This window comes from Sus scrofa, chromosome Y (genome assembly GCF_054392235.1).
Source record: "Sus scrofa isolate SSC_HxYL_T2T_F1_AM1 chromosome Y, Sscrofa_HxYL_maternal_Yorkshire_Landrace_v2.0, whole genome shotgun sequence".
NCBI classification, from domain to species: domain Eukaryota; kingdom Metazoa; phylum Chordata; class Mammalia; order Artiodactyla; family Suidae; genus Sus; species Sus scrofa.
The window spans coordinates 16,785,624-16,805,680 of NC_139402.1; the positions used below are offsets into that span (position 1 = coordinate 16,785,624).

General features: G+C 40.5%; 1 pseudogene; it reads right to left on the reverse strand.

Moving 5' to 3' along the window:
- Window positions 1-19,573, reverse strand: part of LOC146394407 (small ribosomal subunit protein uS5 pseudogene) — a 53,996-nt pseudogene extending 34,423 nt beyond the window's left edge.
- Between the last annotated feature and the right edge of the window lie 484 nt (window positions 19,574-20,057).

The following is a 20,057-nucleotide window of genomic DNA, read 5'->3' on the forward strand; positions in this document are numbered from 1 at the left end:
TAAAGCATGGGACATATTTTCTCCTGGTCCTGGAGCCTGGAAGTCAAAGACCAAGTCTCCAGCATGGTCATGTTCAGTGAGAGCCCTCTCCATGTCCAGAGCCAGTCACTCCTTGCTGTGCACACACGGAGGCAGGAGGAAGGGGTCAATGTCTTTTATAAGGGCCTGATCCCATTGTGAGGGCCCCATCCCCTAACACTATCATGTTAGGCTTTGGGTGTTCAACATATGAACTTGGGGGGAGGGGCACAGATATTCAGAACAGAGAAGCCATCCTCTGCTGGGTTGTTTGTTTTGAGACAACAGGCAGGGTGCAAGAGAAGGCATGGAGGGTTCCTCAGGAGATGAAGGGACAAGGGGTGTGTGTTACCTCTGCCTAAGCCCTAATTGTCTGAAGCCTGGTCACATGGCTCTGCCAAGCAGCACATGTCAGTGGGAAATGTGATCCTACTGTGTGGCCAAGAGGAAAACCGAGCTGGAGGTTGGTAGAAATGCAAACAGTGTTGCTCATCCATTGCTTTGGTTTAGACCAAGTTCTACGTGTGACTCCACTTTACCCTAACTTCCAGAATTGAGACTAGAGGGCAGCTGCCCAGGCAAGTGCCTATGTATTCTAAACAAGTAACAACTGATTATTTGAGTGCCTTGTCAGGACTAATGTGGCAGAATGTAGTACAGGCAGTTCTGTTTTACACAGACAGAGAAATAAGGAATCTCCTTTCTTGACTTCTGGTGTGTGGGTCAACACCCTCTCAGGGGATCTGCTGGCAGGCCAGGACAGTGCTCATCAAAGTTTGTGTTTAATTTCACGGAGGTCATGCCCCGCCTCCCTGCTGAGAACCTGGCTGTCGGGAGTCAGTGTTACCCCATTGAAGTTGGGGGGGGGAAGGACACATCCAACAGGGTTTAATTCTCCATGTAACTAGCTGCAAATGACTGGGCTCCATGTTCTGGTGGGCTGTGGAACTCCCTGCAAGCCAGGTGTCGCAGAAAACATGAAGGGGGTCGCCATAATTTCTCGAGGATTGGTTTGGAATCATTGAGACAAGGAGTTTCCTCTCTGAATTCCACATTTCACATAAGACTGCACTGGGAATATGAAGGATATCTTGCACCCAGGAGGCTGGAACGTATAGACCAAGGCATCATGGGATAACTCTGGCCTCCTGCTGATAAAGAGAATGTGTTTGGGATCAGTGCCTATAGGTTATTTTTTCTCTCTTGCCACGTCTTGCGGGGAACCTTTACGTTTCTGCAATTTGGTGTAGGTGCTGTCATGTATCCCAGCCACATGAATAATATCTACCACCGCACACCCACCCGGTCTAATCCCTGGACACTGTGAATATGGTATGTTACACAGCAACATAGACTTTGCAGGTAGGATTAAGGTAAAGCTCTTGAAGTGGGGAAGACTGTCTTGGATAACCCAGAGGGCTCAGGGGAGTCACAAAGTGTCCTTATACAGGGACATGGTAAAAGAGTTAGAGTTGATGAGGAAATGTGATGACAGAAGCAGAGCTCTAAATGATAGCATCACTTAGGCCTTTGTAGGCACCTGGATGCCTTTACAGCTGGAGGAAATGGCTATGACCCAAGGGACATGAATGGCTTCTAACCACTGCAAAGAGAGAATTTATTCTCTCCTGAAGTCTTGAAAAGTGTTCACTTCTACCCACAGGTTGATGTTAGCATAGTGAGATCCATTTCAGGCCCTGTATGCTCATTATTATATGATAATATGATATGATAATAAACTGGTATTTTGCTTTGTTAATTTTTATAAATATAAAAATGTGTATTTGTTTTGTTTTATTTTCTTTTGTTTTTGCATAATGCCCCAATATTTGAATCATAGTTTTAGGTTCACCGTAAAAGTAAGAAGCACATAGATGTTTCCCTTTTGTGTCTCCCTTGACCTGTTGCTTAGCCCCTCGGATTGTAATGTCTCCCACCAGAGAGCTACCTTTAATATGGTTGATTCACCTACACTGACATATCCTTATCACATATAGTCCAGTTTGCTCTGGGTATTGTACATTCTTTTGGGGTTGGCCATATGTTTTGTGACAGGTGTAATCACTATGGTAAAGTATGGTATTGTAGAGATTCACTACCATGAAAACCTTCTGGGCTTCATTCATTTCCATGCCCTCTCTCCTTAGCCCTCTTCCCTCTACCCTCCCATGCTTAGCTCATCCTGTGACTGTCTTCTTAGGTTTCCTTTTACCAGAATGTGCTTAGTAGGAATCACAGAGTTTATGCAGTCTTCTCTGAGGGGCTTTGTTCACTTAGTAACATGATTTATGTTTCCTCCATATCCTTTCTTGCATTGGTAACCCATCTCTTTTTAGCACCAACCAATATGCCATTGTCTGGATGTGACAAAATTGAGTTACCCATTAACCTGCTGAAAGACTCTTGCTTGCTTTCAGGGTTTGTCCATTAGGAGCAAAGCTGCTCTAAATATCATGTGCCATGTTTGGGTGTGCGTATGTGTATGTATCTTCTACTCTTGGGTAAACTCCAAGGGCATGGATGTTGGACCATATGGTCAGAATGGGTTTATCTTTGCAGCACAGTAGCAAACTGCCTCACAATGTGGCTGGGCTGTTTTGCCTCCCCACCTGCGGTGAAGGTCTGTCTCATTTGCTTCACATCGTCACCACCCCTTGGTGTTAGTGTCCAATATTTTGGTCATTCTGACAGCCCCTAGTTACTTAAAGTTGCATTTCTCTGACTACATATCATGTGGAGCCTCTCTACATATGCCTTCTACCATCTGTGTTCTTTTTTGCTGAGGTGTCTGTTAAGGTCCTTGATTTGTCGTTTAACCAGTTTCTTTTTTCCTTATTGTTGAGATTTAAGGGGGTTTTTGGGGTATATTTTTGATAAGGATCTTTTTAGATATGTCTTTTGCAAGTATTTTCTCCTAGTATAAGAAGCTTGCCTTCTTATCTGTTGACATTACTTGTCATAGAGAGAATTTTTTTCCAATTGTTTTTTTCATGAATGAAATCAAACCTGCCCATGGATTTCTCTCATGGATCATGTTTGTGGTGCTCAATGTAAAAAAAAAAATCGCTACAAACAGATTTTTTTATCATTTCTTATTGTTACCGTATAGAGGTTATATGGTTTTACCTCTTAAAATTGAGGTCTGTGGTCCACTTTTTTTTTGGGGGGGGGGGACAATGTAAAAATTTTGCCTAGAAGTTTTTCTTGTTCCATCACCACATCCTGTAGAGACTGCCTTTTCACCTCTGGGTAACTTCTGTTCTTGTGTCAAAGAGCAGTTGACTGGGTTTGAGGAGGGCTTCTTCTGGGCTCTGTGGTGTTTTTCCAACAAATGTGTCTCTTCTTTCATAAGTGCCACACTGTCTTGCAAAGTCTAATACATCAGTCCTCCAGCTTTGCCCTTTTTCAGCACTGCATTAGCTACTCTGGGTCTTTTACCACACTGTCTAACATTTTGAATAATAAGGATGTTAATGTTCATAAACTAACTTGCTGCCACTTTGATTTGAATTGTATGGAATCTGGAGGTCGCTTTGGGAAGAAGTGACTTCTTGGTCAGCTTTGGTCTTTCTAATAAAGCCTACTCATGCACTTATTTTAATTTCCTTTAATTTCTTTTACTTTCCACTCATTTCTTTCATCAGATGTTCATCGTTTCCTCATATAGATTTGTGGCTATTTTGTAACACTTATACTTACTTTCAGTATTTAGAGGGTTGAGCATGTAAATATATTTTGTTTGCAATTTCAAAATTCCTCTTCTCCATGGTTGGAAACTAATTAACCTATAAGAACCTTGAATCCTGCCAGTTTATTATAATTACAGATTACTTCCAGAAGTATTTACGGATCAATCTTTGGCATTTCCTACCAAGACAGTTAGGACATCTGCAAACAAAGAGTATTTCATTTGCTCTGCTTCACACATTTAATTTCATTTTCTAGTACTCTTGCCTTAGCTGAGATTTCTGGTGCAGTGTTAAGTGGAAATGGCGAGAGACGGTGATTTGCTTCATGGGCAACTTTTAAGCTTCTCATTCTTGAATATGGTAGCTATGGGTGTTTTGTGCTAGACATTTATGACATTATGAATTTAAGTTAATTCCTAGTTCAGCTAGTCTTGTATAATCAATAGGTGTTGGATAGGTGACATGTCTTTTCTACACTGCTCTGATCATATGAAATTTCCTTTCAATCTGTTGAAGTGGTATTATTTCACCTCAGAAATTTGAAGAGGCATACCTAAGATGACTGCTAATTTGTCACGGAGGATTTTTCATCTGGGTTTATGAGAGGCATTTTTGTGTTGTTTTCATTTCCAAGAATCTTTTCAGCTATTTGTAGCAGGACAGTGCTGGACTACTAGGAAAACACAGCAGTTACACTCTGTGCTTTATATTCTGATAGATATTGTGGAAAGTTTATCATTTCTACTTTAAATGTTTGGTGGAATTTTCTGGTAATCTCTTGAAGCCTTGGGGATGTCTTCATTTTTATCATGATTAATTATTAATTTAATTTGTTTAATAGACATAGGCTTAGGCCTCCTATCTATTTCTTCTTGTGTGACAGATTTTTTTCTATCAAGGAACTGATCAGTCTCTTATAGGCTGTTAAATATGTGAGCATAAAGTTGTTCACATATTACTTTATTGTTCTTTTCATGTCCATGCAGTCTGTAGCTGAGTCTCTTATTACAATTGTGATATTAATATTTAGGGTCTCATCGTGTTTCTTCATATCCAAGTTACAGTCTTAAGTATTTTATTAATCTTTCAAAGAAATATCATTTGTTTTGCTGATTATTCTCTAGAAACCTCCTGATTCCACTTTATTGATAACTGCTCGAATGTTCTTTCCTTTTCTCTCCGTACTTTTTTCCTCTCTTTTTAGTTTCCTAGTAGGGACAATATGAGTGATTTTAGATCCTTCTCTGTTTTCCTTTTTACATCTGCACCTCTGGCATATGGAAGTTCAAGTCTTAGGGGTTGTATCAGTGCTTCAGTTACAAGCTCACACCACAGCCGTGGCAGCTCTGGGTCTGAGCTTGATTATGCCACCTCTCTCATAACTTATGTCAATGCTGGGTCATTAACCAACTACGCAAGGCTGGAAATCAAGCCTGCATCCTCAAAGACACCACGGGGGCCTTAATGAGAACCTAGCCACAATAGGAACTCCCAGATTTTTCTTTTCTTATACCTGCATTCAATGCTGTAAATGTCTCTTGAAGTATTGATTTCACCACATATAGCAAGTAAAAATATAAATGTAGGTTTTTTACAATATTTCTTCAGTTTCTACTGTAGTGCAATGAGGCCAGCCACACAAAACACCCATTTTATTTTTGCCTTTATTGTCATGATTTTAGGTGGTGGATAAAACAAGACCTTGCTGTGATTGACGTCAAAGATCATTTTGCCTATGCTTTCCTCTAGCAGTTTTATGGTATCTGGCCTTATATTTAGGTCTCTAATCCATCCTGAGTTTACTTTTATGTGTTGTTTTCAAAGATGTTGTAATCTTGTTCTCTTAAATGGTTGCCCAGATTTCCTAGCACCATTTACTGAAGAGACTACCATTCCTCCACTCTATGTTCTTGACTCCTTTGTGACAGATGAGTGGATCGTAGCTTCTTGGGTTTCATTCTGGGTTTTTGAACCTAGTCCATTGATCTATATTTCTGTTTGTGGGCTTGTGCCATACTGGTTTGATTATTGTGTCTTGGCAGTATACTCTGAAATCAGTCAGCCTGATCCTGCTAGTTCCATTTTTTTTTCTTTTCAATGCTACTTTGGCTATTTGATGTCTTGTGTGGTTCCATGCAAATTTTGTAATTTTTTTTCTATTTCTCTGAAGAAAGTAACTGCAGTTAGATAGGGATTGCATTGAAGCTTACTATAGGTAGTAGTCTCATTTTGACTGTATTGATTCTTCCCATCTAAGAGCAGGGTATATGTTGGAGACTGCTGGACTGATGAACTCTGTAGAAAGCAAACTTGGGGAAGTTCCCCTCGTGGCTCAGCAGAAATGAATCTGACTGGGAAACGAGGGTGGGGTTTGATCCCTGGCCTCACTCACTGGGTTAAGGCTCTGGCACTGCTGTGATCTGTGTTGTATGTCACAGATGCAGCTCAGATCTGGTATTGCTGGGGCTCTGGCATAGGCTGGCAGCTATAGCTCTGATTAGACCCCTAGCCTGGGAACCTCCATATGGCATGGGGGTGGCCCTAAAACGATAAAGGAACAAAAAAAAAGTAAAGAAAGAAAGCAAACTTGGTACATGTAAAAGCATGAGAAGCCAAGGGATGCTTGAGGTTGCACATCCATAGAAGCAAGCTTGCCAACACAGAGTTCTAAAGTGAAGGGTCTCCTCTCAAAATAAAATAAGGGTTTCATATGTTAACTGTTTTTTTTTCCTTAGGCAACTAACCTATGTCCTAGATGTATACACCTGTGAGTTTTATTGCTAGTAGTCTCCTTAAATGTCACTAAGGAATAGCTTTGACACTCCCTATGCCTGCTTTTGCTCACAAACCTAAACACATCATTTTCCCTAATAAAAGGTCTTTAGGCTAAAGCATAGGGGCCTTTGGTCAGAGAAACAGAGTGCCTCCTGGTTCCCCACTTTTAGAATGCAAAAGAGTCTCCTGTGTTTTAAATGCCTTGCAGTCCCTCTTGAATGATCTCCACTTGACCTGCAGTGCAGGACAAAGCAGAATGGTGCCAAATATGGGTCTGGAAGAAAAGGCCTCTTATGAACTGTAACAAGAGTAAAAAGTTCTTCCATGAGCAGAGGAAAAGCAAAGGTCTCCCAAGAGCAGGAGGAATTAAACTTCAGACAGCAAAGTGGGTAGCCTTGCACTGGATGGAGTTGCGACCATGAGTTGACAAGTAGAAACTATGCACCAGGATAACAATGGGACAGACTCAATCACAAGGACTTCAACATTATATTGAGTTGCTTAAATGCATGTTTAAAAATTCTGGGGCTTCAGTAACAGAGTCAAAGCTAGAGGAATTGTTAGAAAGTGTGATAAATTATAACCCTTGGTCTCCAGGTGAGGGAACTATAGACACAGAATGTCGGGAATTTTTGGGGAAAATTTAAAGCAAGCCCATCAGTCTTGCGCTTCTCTTTTCTTTTTTTTTTTTTTTTTTCCACATGGGGACTTGTAAGGCATGTTTTGGAACCCTTGATGGAACATAAAGAGAGCCCGTATCTTCTGCTTCGTCTTCCCCTCTGACGAATCCCTTTCTTGATGAGAGTTTAAATAAACCCTTAGCTGTCAAAGCAGCACTAACTCCTCTTCAATCAACTCTAACATCTGCCAGTCTAGAAGATCATGCATATTTAGCAGGCCCTATAAATATTATCCCTGATGCTAAAGTCCCTGGGAAGAGATATTGATTCACACCCTTTTGGATTTTAAGGTTCATAAGGCTTTATTTGTTAGTGTAATACAGAATGGAGGTACAGCTTCCCTTAGTATGAGCATGGTAGAAAGCATGTGGATTCCCCCATTACTCTGGTTGGGGCATAGGCCAGATGTTACAACTCTTATTTCACCCCACGCTTGGGAATTGCCATATGTTAAGGGTGTGACCCTGAAGACCAGCAAACAAACAAACAAATGAACAAACCAAAACAGAGCTGATAATATGCTGTCTGGAAGAGATTCCCCTTAGGACAAAAGAGTCATAAAGATTGGAAATTAGGGGATGTTAAAAGATATTTCATATGAATGGAAAAGACAGAAAAGCAGGACTTGCAACACTCAGATCAGACAAAATAGACTGCAAAACAAAGGCCATAAAGAAAGACAAAGAAGGACATGGTCTAAGGACAAAAGGATCCTTTCAAGAAGATAATATTATATGCATCAGTACGTATGCCCCTGATATCGGTGCACCCAAACACAGAAAACAAATACTAAAAAACATACAAGGAGAAATTGATTGGAATGCAATAAGAGTAGGAGGCTCACCTCAATGGACAGATACTGTAGAGAGAAAATCAATAAACCAAGAATACTCAATGACACAATAGAAAAAATAGACTTGGAGTTCCAGCTGTAGGTCAGTGGAAAGGACTCAAACTAGTGTCCATGAAGATGGAGGATCCATCCCTGGCTTTGCTCAGTGGGTTCCGAATCTGGCATTACCATTACCCGTGATTGTGGTTAGGGCACCCTCACCTCATATGGAATTCTCATCCCAAGTCCACAAGTATGGTGCAGAATACACAAATCAAAAAGCATCATACACCACATTAAGGAAAGAAAAACCAAAAACCATATGATCACCTCTGTAGATGCAGAAAAACCATTTGACAAAGTCCAACATCCATTCACGATAAAAAACTTTTACCAAAGCAGGTATAGAGAGAACATATCTTCACATAATAAAACCAAGTTATGGCAAAACCACAGCCAATATAATGCTAAACACAGAAAAGCTGAAGACCTTCACACTAAAATCTGGAACCCGATGAGCCTGCCCACTCACCACTTTCAGTCAGTATAATAGGGGAAGTCCTAGCCACAGCAATGAGACAAACAAAAGAAAGAAAATGTATTCAACCTGGAAGAGAAGAATTCCCATTGTCACTGTTTGCAGAAGACATGATACAATATGTCGAATATCCTAAGGACTCCACACAAACACTCACTCAGACTGATCAATGAATTCGGCAAAGTAGCACAATACCAGGTTAACATTCAGAAATTGGTTACATTCTGTATACGAAAAGTGAAATACTAGCAAAGGAATATAAAAATAAAATATCATTTAAAATCACCTAGTAATATTTAAATTTAAACACCTAACAATAAACATGACCGAGGTGGGGAAAGACTTGTATGCTGAGAACCATAAAACATTCACCCAGGGATTTACAGAGATTTCGGAGAAAGGTAAAGATACTTTCTACTACTTGACTGGGAAAATTAACATCGTTAATACTACCCCTGTAATCTACAGAATCGTTGCAATCCCTATCCCATTTCCCATGACATTTGTCCCAGAACTAGACAAACAATCCAAAAATAGATATGGAGCCATTGAAGGCCCAGAATTACCAAAGCAATTCTGAGGAACCATAACCAAGCTGGAGGCAGAACTCTCCCAGACTTCAGGCACTACTACACAGCCACAGTCCTCAATACAGAGTGGTACTGGTCCCAAAACAGACAGACAGACAATTGGCATGGAAGCGACCCATGGAAATAAAGCCAGACACGTATGGTCAGTTCATCTTTAACAAAGGAAGCAAGAATCTGGCAAAAAGACAGGGTCTTCAGCAAGTGGTGCTGGGGAAACAGGACAGCTGCATGTAAACCAATGAAACTAGAACACACCCTCACACCAAGCACAAAAATAAACTCAACATGGCTTAGAGACTTAAACATAGCTTAAGTCACCATAAAACTCCTAGAAGACAACATAGGCAAAACATCAACCATGCAAATGTTTCCTTAGGTCAGTCTCCCAAAGCAATGGAAGTCAAAACAAAAATAAATCTGTGGCATTTAAAAATAAAAATAAAATCAAATTTATAAGCTTTTGGGCCAGCCAAGCAAATCATTAAGAAAAAGAAAGAAAAAAAGGACAAGCTACACAGTGGGAGCAGATGTTGTAACCAAGCAGAGCTTAATCTCCAAAATATGCAAACATGGAAAACTCAATAGAAAAAAAAAATTTCAGTGTCAGGAGAGTTGAATAGATATTTCTCCAAAGATAGACAGATGGTCAACAGGAACATAAAAATATTTTTGACATCATTTATTATTTGGGAAATGCAAATCAAACTATGAGGTCCCATTTCACCCTGGTCAGAATGGCATCAGTAACATGTCAACAAAAAACAAAGGCTGGAGACGGTGTGGAGAAAAGGGTACACTCCTTCACTGTTGGTAGGAATGTTAATTGGTACAGCCGCTATGGAAACCAGAATGGAGGTACCTCAGAAAACCTAATAGAGAACTACTTACCACACGATCCATCTATCCCACTCTGAGGCAAATATCCAGACAACCAAACATGCCTTGAAAAACATGCATACATCCCCATGTTCACTGAAGCACTATTCATAATAGTCAAGACTAGGAAACCAACTAAAAGTCCATCAACTGATGAATGGATTGAGAGGATGTGGTGCATGGAATTCCCAACATGGCTCAGTGGTTAACAACCCTGCCTAGGATCCATGGGAATGTGGGTTCAATCACTGGCCTTGCTCAGTGGGTTAAGGATCCAGCATTGCCATGAGCTGTGGTGTATGTCACAGACAAGGCTCGGGTGTGGAGTAGCTGTGGCTGGGGCATAGGCTGGCAGCTACAACTCTGATTTGACCCCCTAGCCTGAAACTTCCCTATGTCTCAGGTGCTGGCCTAAAAAAGACAAAAGACATCAATAACTGCTGCAGGTCAACAAGAGATCCTGAAAGAGGGGCTGTGCAGCATATCAAACACAAGAGACTCTTTCACACATCAAACACAGGGGACCAGGAGGCACTCTGTTCCACTGAAGAAAGGTCCCTAGGCTTTAGCCCACAAGACTTTTATTAGGGAAAGTGACCTGTTTAGCTTCATGAGCAAAAGCAGGCATGGGGAGTGTCAAAGCTGTCTCTTAGTGAGATTTAGGGAGACGACTAGCAATAAAATCACAGGTGTATACCTCTAGGATACAGTGCAGCTGCCTAAAGGAGAGCATAGTTAATGTATAAGCCCCTTATTTTATTTTGACAGGAGACCCTGCACTTTAGATCTCTGGCTTGGCAGACATGCTTATTGGGCTTTTACCATGACAGGCCTTCCTGGGCTTCCTGCTTTTGTAAGTAGCAAGTTTGCTTCCTGCAGAGTTCAGCAGTTCAGTGGTCTCCAACATCTTCCCCTTTTTTATTTAGTTTTTGCCTAAGAATAGGCATAGCTACATTTTGATTGCAGAGTGTCCATTTGGTTTCTATGGATCAATCTGATTCTGCAAACTGCACAAACAAGAAAAAAATATAAAGATGGTGTCAGACCAATAAAAAAGGAAATGTTTGGATTTTCCAAACAGTTGCAAGGATCTAAAGCCTGGAACTGTGATGAGATAATTTTAATAACCTGATCCTTAGCAGTTTCCAATTGCATAGAACTGAATCATTGCAGGTGTTTTTGTAAAGCCAAAAAATCTAGGGCAGCATGATGTTCACCACAGGCTCCCAGAACATGAGCCTTAATTTTTCCCAATTGGAAAGGCTGTTATTACATTTAAGAGCTATGGTAAAGGAAGTAGTTATAGTGTAATGACAGGGAAATCTATTCATATATGTGTACATTCCAATTACTTACCATCCAAAAAAATTGCATCTTCTAAATGATCCAATTCATCTCAGAAGGACAGGCCTATGGGATGTTGCTCATGCCATGATTGTGATGAGTTTTGAACAAGATTATTTACAAAGGTATGTGTTTTGAACCTCCTGAGACAGGGCTTATAGCGGCCTTAGCTACTGAAGCATTATTCCAATAATAGTATATACAGCCCCCAAAATCAAATGAAGCATTCTTTTTCCTCTATAGAGGATCTTTTGAAATATATTATGTAAAATAGGGAATGTGGTGTTTTGTTCTCAGGATTCAGGGAAATTTAGAGGTAGCCAGATTGCAGTAGGTTGATACATAGTCATAATAGATGGATGCCTGTTATATTGTTAACACAATGATGTAAATAGCAATTTGTGCATTGAATATGACATATTGGAGGACTGGAATTAAAAGAGACCTGTATCTCGTTTCCTCCCATAAGCACAACAAGCAGCAAAAGCCCATGTCTGAACCAAGCTAGAAAGAATAAGGGAGGTATCCAAAGTATCCAAATGATTACCTTTGTTTATCACAAGTGTAATTTTCAGCCCACAGGGAAACCCTTTGTAAGGCTGTGGCTAATTTCCATTGAGAATTTTGCAGGGGCCCTTTCCAAATTTTAGCTCTGGGCCAGCCAATCCCAAAGCATGCCGATGTATTTGCAAGCTAGAATTTGTCTGAAAGCCTCCTTTCCATTTTCTCTGCCAAGGAATTTTACTATCAGTGGATCCAAATTCTCTGTTAGGTCTCCAATTTATACGCCTGCTGTTTTGAAGAGAAAAACTTGAGGTATATGAGTTATGCAATCATCTCATTCTTTTTCTCCATGTATCCAGGAAAGGGTTGGTTTGCAAAGCTTTTTGGGGGCCTTAGTATATTTGTGGTCAGGAGACATGCTTCTACAACATTATCTTGGCCTCTTTGCTTCTCTTTTCTATGCTGTAAACTCCATCTAGTCCTGCTTTACTTTACCCCATGTTCCTGCTTGAAAATCAGTTGCCATGCTGACAAATAACTTAGGTGTAAGGACAAAGACCAAAAGGCATAAATTTGTCATGCAGCCAGCTGAAAGGGGATATAATGCATTGGCCTAGGCATGCCAGACTGGTGCAGGTTGGCATGCCATTTGCACAGCATGATAAGTCCCATCAACATAAGAGAAAGAGGAGGCTCATGGCCCCAGGGGGATTTCTAGCTGTCAGTCATTAGCAGAAAATTCATCAGCAAGGAGAAGGAAGTGAAAACCTAGGCAAGCTGGGGTGCTCCAGAGAGGCATGCCCTCTGCAGAACCACTATGATGATTCTCTAGAAGCTATGTATGGAGAGTTAATGCCAAGATTCCTCAAATGCTAATGATTGCTAATTGCCTAAAGCTCAAGGTAATAGCTTAACCAGCTACCAGCTGTGTGATTTTTATATAATAAAAAACTTTAAGATAATATAAAAAGACTATATCCTGAACCTACAACCCCCACCTCACTTGATGAACTCCCAAAGAGCACAGTAAAAGCAGTGCGGTTTCTTGAGGTGGTGCTCTTGGTCTCTGAGACCTCGAGTCATCCAGGGTTCCCTCCTTTAACTAAGGTAAATGTCTCTGTGTCTTGCTTTATGTTAATTTTTTCTTAAGTTTCACAGTGCCCATTCTTCAGCCCTCACCTGCTGAGCTGGTCTCATCAAGCACTGCCCAACTTGGGGCTTGAAGAATGAAGGGCCATGACAGCAGTGGAGTTTCATTCCCTGGAAGAGCTGTGGAGCCCTGAGAGGAAGGGAAGAATTTTGCATGGAAAAGCTAAAGAAATCCTGAGGGTAAGTCCCCTCGCTCAGGTATTTATGGGGTAACATGGGAACTAATGTAATTGCAGGGAAGTGTTGTCCTTACATTTGTCTGTTAGGACAACTCCTTAAAGGAGGGGGTGCAAAAACAAGTGAAAGTAGGCTTTTGGGAGTTTTTCAGCCTAGTAAGAAACATTGTGTTTGATTTCCTGTTAGGAACATTAGATTTAAAAATATGGGCAAAGGTAGGAATGGAACTTAAGATATGGCTTGATAAGGGTGCTCTGATCCCAGGGTCCATTTGGAGTACTTGGAGCTTAATGAAATCAGGGTTAGAACCTCTACAGACTACAGAGAACTTAGAGGAGGAAGAGAAACGGAGGTTACGCCTGTGTTGAGGAACCTAAATATGCCATCCCTGAACAAATTTGTGATAGAGAATCTTTGGATCCTGAGCCTTTGGCTCCAATTTTTTATGTTGATATTCTCCAGGTGCTTCCTATAAGGAGTGAGGTGCGGAGGACTCATCAAGCCTCTCCTTCTTGTCAGGTTGTAAGGAAAATGAGCATTACCCCTGAGCACCATCTATCAGCCATTCAACAGGGAATTTTACAAGCTTGAAGGGAAGGCGATTAGGAGGCTACACATCTAGTCCTTCCAGTAACTGTCAGGGAGGCAATGGTTCCAGAGGCTGATCCCACCAATGCTGATGGAATTTATGAGTTCATTCATGAGCCCTTCCTTTTAAAATTCATAAAGAATTAAAACAGGCCATGCAAAACTATGGTGTTAATTCTCTCTTTACAAAAGGAATCATGTAGGGAGTAGCTGAAGGAAATCATGTGATTCCTTCTGATTGGCATCATTTAACCCATGCTATGCTGCCACCTAGTGAATATTTGAAGTTTAAGTCTGGGTGGCAAGGTCATGCCCAGGTTCCTGCTAGTCATAATCAGGCTTGAAATCTTCCAATTACAACAGAACAATTGTTAGGGGTTGGTCCTTGGAGTAATCTTCAGGCTCAAGTGAGAATGAAGGATTTGGCTATTGAGCAGATTAGACAATGTTGCTTACCAGCATGGGGTAGAATTGAATCTAAGGGTCAAAGAAATTCTTCTTTTCAAAACATCCTACATGGCCCTAAGGAACCTTATACTGAATTTCTAGCTCAAGTTCAAGAAGCATGAAAATGACAAATTACTCACTCTGAGGTGTATGATACTATTTCGCAATTGTGAGCATATGAACATGCAAACACTGATCTCAAAATGGCCATAGGATTTTTAAAAGTAAAAGCTAACCTTGCCCAATATATTAAAGCCTGTCAGGGAGTGCGGAGGCAGTCCTTTAAGGCCCCAATGCTAGCCCAAGCAGTGGCTAATTTAAAAGTTGATAAACATTTTTTCAGAAAAATGTTTTAATTGTGGCAAGACAGGACATACTGAAAAAACAATGTCAGGAGCCCGACCTTCCTTTCACAGAGTTTTGTCAGCTTCTAGTAACAATAAAAAGCAGCCCGGAGTATGTCCAAGATGTAAGGAAGGAAATTATTGGGTGAATCAATGCCAGTGCATCTTTCATATGGATGGAACACCCTTGTCATGAAACTCCTCCTGGGCAAGCTTCCAGCCCCATCAATCAAGGAAGCTTCCCCTAATCAGAACCAGAGCCAAACTCTCAACCAAGGAGGCAGGATTCCCTGGGACTATGCTCAGCAGGAATGTTCAACATCACAATAGTCTGCATGGATTCTCCTTTCTAGGGAAATTCCTACCTCTATTACAACTGAATTGGAAAAACTATTATCAGTGGATACTGTAGGCTTTATAGAAGGAAGGCCAGGGCTAACAGAACAAGGGGGTTGTGTTCCCAGTAGGCTATTGGGTAATATAGGGGATGATAGAGAACAGATGATGGTTTCCATGATGGTCCCACGGAAAATTAAAAAAGGGGATCGGATTGCTCACCTTCTAATTACAACCAAAATACAAAAGGGGAAAGAGAGGAATAGTTTTAGACAAAAGGGTTTCAATACCACAGGAGGGCCAGGAGTGTTTTTTATCAGAACAGGTCCTAGTGGAAGGACACACTTGTCAAATTATCATAAAGCAGGAGTCTCTTAAAGGGCTTTTTGACACGATGCTATATAGAGACAAGCCCAAAAGGCTCAAACCAAAGTTACCAACAAACTCAGGAGAGTAGCAGGATATAAGATTCACATTCAGAAATCAATCGCATATCTGTATACTCAAAACGAACGTTTTGAAAAGGAATACACAAGCACACTTCGTTTTAAAACTGCACCTCCAAAAATCAAATACCTGGGAATACACCTGCCCGAGGAGGCTAAGGACCTATGTCCTGAGTGGTATAAAACATTAATCAAGGAAACTAAAGAAGATGAAAAGAAATGGAAAGGTACTCCATGCTCCTGGGTTGGAAAAATTAGCATTGTAAAAACGGCCATACTACCCAAAGCGATCTACAGATTCAATGCAATCCCTATCAAATTACCAATGCCAATTTTCACAAAACAAGAACAAACAATCCACGAATTTATAGGCAACCACAAATGACCCAGAATCGCTAAAGCAAAACTGGAGGTGTAACTCTCCCAGAACCCAAGCCATTTTACAAAGCCACAGTCATCAAGACAGTGTGTTCCTGGTACCAATACGGACAGACAGACCAATGGATCAGAATAGATAACCCAGAAATAAACCCTGACACCTCTGGTCAATTAATCTTTGACAAAGGAGGCAAGAACATAAAATGAGAAAGAGACAGTCTATTCAGCAAGAATTCCTGGGAATCATAGAAGCTACAAGGGAATCAGTGCAACTAGAACACGCCCTCACACCATGGACCAAAATAAACTCAAAATGGCTGAAAGACCTGGATGTAAAACAAGACACCATAAAACTCCTGGAAGAGAATATAGGCAAAAGAGTCTCCGTCCTCAACCTTATGAGTGTTTTCTCAGGTAAGTCTCCCAAAGCAACAGAAATAAAAGAAAAAATAAAGCAGTGGGACCTATTCAAGCTTTTGCACAGTAAAGGACACCACAACAAAAACAAAAATACAACTGGCTGAATTGGAGAATATAGTTTCAGGTGATGCAGCTGACAAGGGCTTAGTCTCTAAAATATACAAACAACTCATCCAATTCAACCGGAAAAAGCCCACAACCCAATGGACAAATGGGCAAGAGACCTGAATAGACATCTCTCCAAGCAAGATATGCACATGGCCAACAAGCACTTGAACGAATGCTCAACATCCCTGACTGGTAGAGAAACGCAAATCAAAAACTACCATGAGATACCACCTCACAACAGTCAGAATGGGCATCATCACTAAGTCCATAAGTAACAAGTGCTGGAAGGGGTGTGGAGAAAAGGGAACCCTCCTGCACTATCGGTGGGAATGCAAGCTGGGTCACCCACTATGGAGAACACTATGGAGGTACCTCAGGAAACTATACATAGAACTACCATATGACCTAGCAATCCCACTCTTGGGCACACATCCAGACACAACTTTCCTTAAAAAAAGACACCTGCACCCGCATGATCAATGCAGCTCTATTCACAATAGCCAAGGCATGGAAACGACCCAAATGTCCATTAACAGATGGTTGGATTAGGAAGATGTGGTATATATATACACAATGAAATACTACTTGGCCATAAAAGAACAAAGCAACTCCATACGCAGCCACTTGGATGGAACTAGAGACTCTCATCCTGGGTGAAGGCAGTCAGAAAAAGACAGACAAATACCATATGATACCACTCATATCTGATCTCTAATATACAGCAAAAAGGAACCTTTCCACAGAAAAGAAAATCATGCACTTGGAGAATAGCCTTGTTGCCCAGGGGGAGGGGGAGCAAGTGGGATGGATTTGGAGCATGGGGTTTCCAGGTGCAAACTATCGCTTTGGGAATGGATTAGCAATGAGATCCTGCTCTGTAGCACTGAGAACTATGTCTAGACACTTATGATGGAGCATGATAATGGGAGAAATATTTATGTATCCATGTATATGCAGCTGGGTCCGCAGGCTATACAGTGGGAAAAACATATTGTTTTGGGGACATAACAATAAAAAACTAACAATGCAATTTCATGGTAAAAGTATCCATTCAAGGAGAAGTTATTGCCATCATTCATATACATGCCCCTAATATAGGAGCACCCAGATACATACCACAAATGCTAACAGACATAAAAGGAGAAATTGATGAGAATACAGTCATAATAGGAGACCTTACACATTAATGGGCAGAACATCTAGACAGAAAGATCAATAAAGCAACAGAGATTCTAAAGAGAACAATAGCAATATCAGACTTAATTGACTTTTTCAGAACACTTCATCCAAATTAATCAGACTATACATTAATCAGAAAGTTCTGATAGAACTTTCTCAAAGATTGATCACACACTGGAGCACAAAACTAACCACAACAAATTTAAGAGTATAGAATTTACTTTGGGTATGTTCTATGACCACAAGGGCAGGAAACTAGAAATCAACCACAGGAAAGGAAATGAGAAAAAAACAGACTGTATGAAGACAAAACAACATGGTACTCAAAAACCAATGGGGCAATGAGGAAATTAAGAAGCAAATTAAAAAATACCTTGAGACAAACGACAATGCAAACACAACCATTCCACCTATGGGATGCTGCAAAAGCAGTGTCTAGGGAGAAATTCATAGCTATACAGGCCGTCCTCAAAAAAGAAGACAAATCACAAATCAAAAACTTATCCCGACATCTAAATGAATTAGAAAAAGAACAAACAAAACCTAAAGTCAGCTGAAGGAAGGAAATCAAAGATCATCAGGGGACACAATAAAAACATTCAGAAATAATAGGATAAAGCAATAAAACCAAGAGCTGGTTCTTTGAAAAGGCAAACAAAATTGACAAACCCCTGGCCAGGCTCACAAAGAAGAGGGGAGACAAAAGCCAAAATAAATAACATGAGAAATGAAAGAGGATAAATTACAACACACACTGCAGAAATACACAAAGCCATAAGAGAATACTATGAGCAATTATATGCTAACCAATTGGACAACCTAGAAGAAATGCACAGCTTCCTAGAGCCGCGCAGCCAGCCAAACTGAATCATGGAAAAAAAAGAGATCAAATGAACACACCAATCACTAGAAATTAAATGGAATAAGTCATCAAAATACGTCCTACAAATAAAAGCCCAGGACCAAATGAAGTTATTATCATTCCAATAATAGCAAATATAGCTCCAAGAATCAAAGCAATCATTTTTTTTTCCCCTCTGTAGAAGATCTTCTGAAATACATTGTGTAAATTAGGTAACGTGGGGTTTTGTTCCCAAGGTTCAGCAGGAGGTACATTTAGCCAGATTGCAGTAGGTGGATACATCACCATAATAGATGCTTGCCTGTTTTATTTGTTAACACATGATGTAAATAACAATTCATGCATTGTCTATGGTATATCTGAGAACTAGAAGTAAAAGAGACCTATAACTCTTTTCCTACCATAAGCACATAAGAAGCAAAGACATCAGTCTGAATCCAGATAGAATGAATAAGGGAGGTATCCAAAGGTATTCAGATGATTACGTTTGTTTATCATAGTATAATTTACATCCCATAAGGAAACTCTTTGTGAGGCTGCAGCTAATTTCCATTGAGTATTTTGCAGTGGTCCCTTTTCAATTTTTAGTTTTGAGCCAGCAAATCCCAATGTGGGCCAATGTATTTGCAAGTTAGAATTGTCTGCAAGTTAGAATTGGTTCCCCTTTCTCTTTTCTCAGCCTAAGAATTTTATTATTAGCAGATCCAAATTCTCTGTTAGGTCCCCAATTTATTGCCCTATTGTTTTGAATAGGAAAAACAGACAACAAAAACTCAAGGTGTATTCACCATGCAACCATCCCATTCTGTTTCTCCCTGTATCCAGGAAAGAGCTTGTTTAGCAATTGTTTCAGACAGCTTAGCATATTTATCATCTTGTGACTATGTTCCTTTGCAAATACTTAGTATTGATAGCAACAACCTAGGGACTTTTCGCCTTGTTCCTTTTGGAGTTTCTATCAACCAGACCTGATTATGTGTAGGCAAACTCCAAGGCATGGCTAAGACAAAAAGGCATGGGTACCATGTGTCCTGTGTAATTACACGGGGCACCCTCTAAACGCATATCTGGTAAAGTAGACATTTTTGGACATGAGAGGATCTGTGTATCATTACGTATACTAACGGAGGTTTATCCTCCCCTCTCATAGCTCTCAATAATGGAGGTCTAGGAAAGACTGTATTGTTCCCCATTAGCCCCAGTTACTGCAAGGGTGATGACAGTAACGGTGGCAGTGTGTCGATTTTCAGGATTCATAGGTAGCTTTCCCTGACACAGGGATTCTTCTGCCATGTTAAGTGTCTCCTTCACTTGGACCCAGGTTATTGGCTTGGTATCTTGGGTTCTTGTTGTCATCCTCAGATGGTTGCTGGTATCATCCTTATTTGGTTAGATCCTAGTGTCATAAGTCAGAAGTCATGTGACAGGTGGCCTTCCTTCATGTCACTTTTTATACACCTTACAGGAATCTGGAAAGCTGCAGCCAAAATTTATGGGAAACCACAAGCATAACCTCTACCCCAAGTTATTAAAGCATCAGGACCTTCCCATATGTTTTCTTCAGGTGATTTCCAGTATACTAATGGGGAGGTACCAGGAATATGCTGGCCATAATGCTGTTCTATGGGCATTACTCCTTGATCACTGCACATGAAAAATTTTAAAGTAAGCAAACTTCTCTCAATAATCTTGTGAGGGTGGAGGAGACTTCTTCTTCCCCCCTTTTGCTTTTTTAAGTTGGAGTTTCAATTTATGATGTGCATTTTCTACTATTACT